General features: G+C 32.5%; 1 long non-coding RNA gene across 2 annotated transcripts in view; it reads right to left on the reverse strand.

The window, feature by feature from the left end:
• Positions 1–2,375, reverse strand: part of LOC100572890 — a 6,066-nt gene extending 3,691 nt beyond the window's left edge. Inside the window, exon 1 of one of the 2 annotated variants that reach the window (XR_001679213.2) lies at positions 1,974–2,375. This is a non-coding gene — a long non-coding RNA (uncharacterized LOC100572890). The remainder of the gene's footprint in view (positions 1–1,973) is intronic. The other variant, XR_001679212.2, reaches the window with a different exon arrangement.
• Positions 2,376–2,581: the final 206 nt, after the last annotated feature.

Consider the following 2,581-nt stretch of genomic DNA (forward strand, 5'->3'; position numbering starts at 1 on the left):
GTAAAGTATATAAGGGATGTTTTCAATAGAGTTGGAGGGTAAAAAGTGGGAGTCACCTCCCCTTCTTCATAGCAGCTGTGTATTTATAAAATGTTGAAGCCTGTAATAATATTATCATCGTTTATATATGGGGGGAGGGACAACAAATCTATGGGTAGCATCCTCTTAAACTTAAGAATTATAATTTAGGATAAAAACAATCGATAAAGAAATAATAAAGAAAAGGACAATACCTCACCCTATTTGTTTTTGTACATACAAATCATAATATATACCTCTCTACCTGCCAAAATTTAAGACTTTTATGGCCAGTTGTACCATCTCTGATTTAAGTTAACCGGAGTTTAATCGTCAGAATTTTCACATCTGTTATCAGCTGATTAAGCTTAATCGTAGTTTAACCGTAGACGGTACAACTGGCATTATTTAAAATATTCACATGAATCAGCAATATAAATTCTAAAATGTACCAACACAAAAGCGACATTTCTTTTTTTTTTGTAGTTTTAGTAAGTAAAAAATACATAAAAAGTTAAAACTATAAGAATGTAAATTTTTTATAAAATATTAGTAAGAAATAGACAATCAACACCTACCAATAAAACCCAGTAAACACTATTCCTCATTTAATGTTTACCTTTCACATTAAATTAACTAATTGTAAATTTAATTTAACTATTCATAATACATATCACATAGTATCAAAAGTTTATAAGTATATATTACAATTTATAATATCAATATAAAAATATTAGTTGAATTTTAAACTGATTTTTTTTTATTATATGGAGTATTTGTGCTTGCTCCGGCACAGGTTGAGCTGGTTTGGAGTACCAGTTGAAATTTAAAGCATTGATATTAATGCTATGTGTACAACCGGTAAATAAATGGATCATTTTACCAAACGTATGGGTTGCTGCGTATGAACCCTACTCCAGCCCTACACATAGTTATGATATGCAATATAGCATAACATACTATAAGCACACACATAAAGTAGTCAGACAAATGTCAGCATTACAACTAGACCCCGGGAGATAAATTGTTCTTAGTAATAGTCTTAACATCTGGCATGGACCATGTGCAACAAAACGGACTAACAAGAAGAACTAGTACAATATAATATATTGTGGGAAATCCTCGGGTGTAGTAGATTTTGATAGTCGGACTTGGCACTGTGACAGGACTACACAATTAACAAAGCCCCGCATCCATCATAGAACTAGCCAGCAATAGGCAAATCTGCAACCCTCAGTCACAGATCCACATGTTCACTATGAATGTGGTCAAACTACCTATTTATGGAAGGCCACCACACGGTCCATGGGAAATTTGTGGCACAAGTAGAGTAGAGGGTTTGCACTATACAGGAGAGACCTGAAACAGTCCATCCTCAGGCGTGATAACATGTACCTACATGATCCACATAGTATGGACGAGCACCTCCGTGCCAGACCTCTTGTTGATTCACACCTTCTTTGACTTTGATTATTTCAATAAACAGCGTTTTTTCCAGGCCTTACAAAATATCCCAGCAATTGTACCTATATTTATTTTTCCAACACACCAGCGACCTTCGTTGATTTAGATACATCTTAATCAGTTTAATTTACATTTTGTTACAATATCTTGTGTACTTTTAATAAATGACAGACATAAGTACAATATAATTTCATTCAGTTTACGTTTAATATCTCAACTACCCATCATCGTATCCTGTCATCATCTCCCGTAAGTTGGTGTAAGCATTTTATACCTACCTTCATAGAAAACATTGAGTTCAGACATTCAGTCTTTGGTATTTAATTTTAATTTCACTACATTCTAGTTAAAATTCTTCTATGTAAGAATAAATTGAGTTCAGAATTCTATTTTGAATTACCAACTATAAACCTACACTAAGTATACTATTCATGTCTATGCTATAAACTATTGATATAATGATAATATGTGATGCATTTATTACAACTTACAAGGTACTTACTGCTCATTCACGCTGGATAATTAATTAGCTGATGTTATTACCACAGTCCACAATATCGTCTCCAATAATCCGCACCGGTAATTATTACCAAAAGGCAGAACGTAAAAACAAAATAAAAATAAGTAAAATTATCTTTATTCTTTAGTATCTATTACTGAATACTGATGGCCGATTTCGTATGGGTGACGAACGTCGGGCGATGTTTTATTTTAGTATTTTTAATTTTACCCAAGATTGTAGCCCGAGTATAACGTATATAGACGGTAAATTAAATTATTGAAACGATTTATTTTTTTCCACATGCTCAGCCCGCAGTCGTGCTTGACGTTTTTATAGTTTTGTACCTGAGTAAGTACTCATGAAAAAGACCAGACACTAAATAAAAACGGTTTATATCACTAGAAAAAAGACGCTTTACATCACTTTCATGGATGAAAAATATTAAATCAGTTTGACTTGGAATAAACAACAAATTACATTTATCACTGGCCGCCGAATTTAAAAATATTTAAATTTTTAATATCATATAATTATAATATTATCATATATACAAATACAATTTCACAACTGACCAAGGCCGTATCTGAGGGGGGGAGG

Source organism: Acyrthosiphon pisum, chromosome A1 (genome assembly GCF_005508785.2).
Source record: "Acyrthosiphon pisum isolate AL4f chromosome A1, pea_aphid_22Mar2018_4r6ur, whole genome shotgun sequence".
NCBI classification, from domain to species: Eukaryota; Metazoa; Arthropoda; class Insecta; order Hemiptera; family Aphididae; genus Acyrthosiphon; species Acyrthosiphon pisum.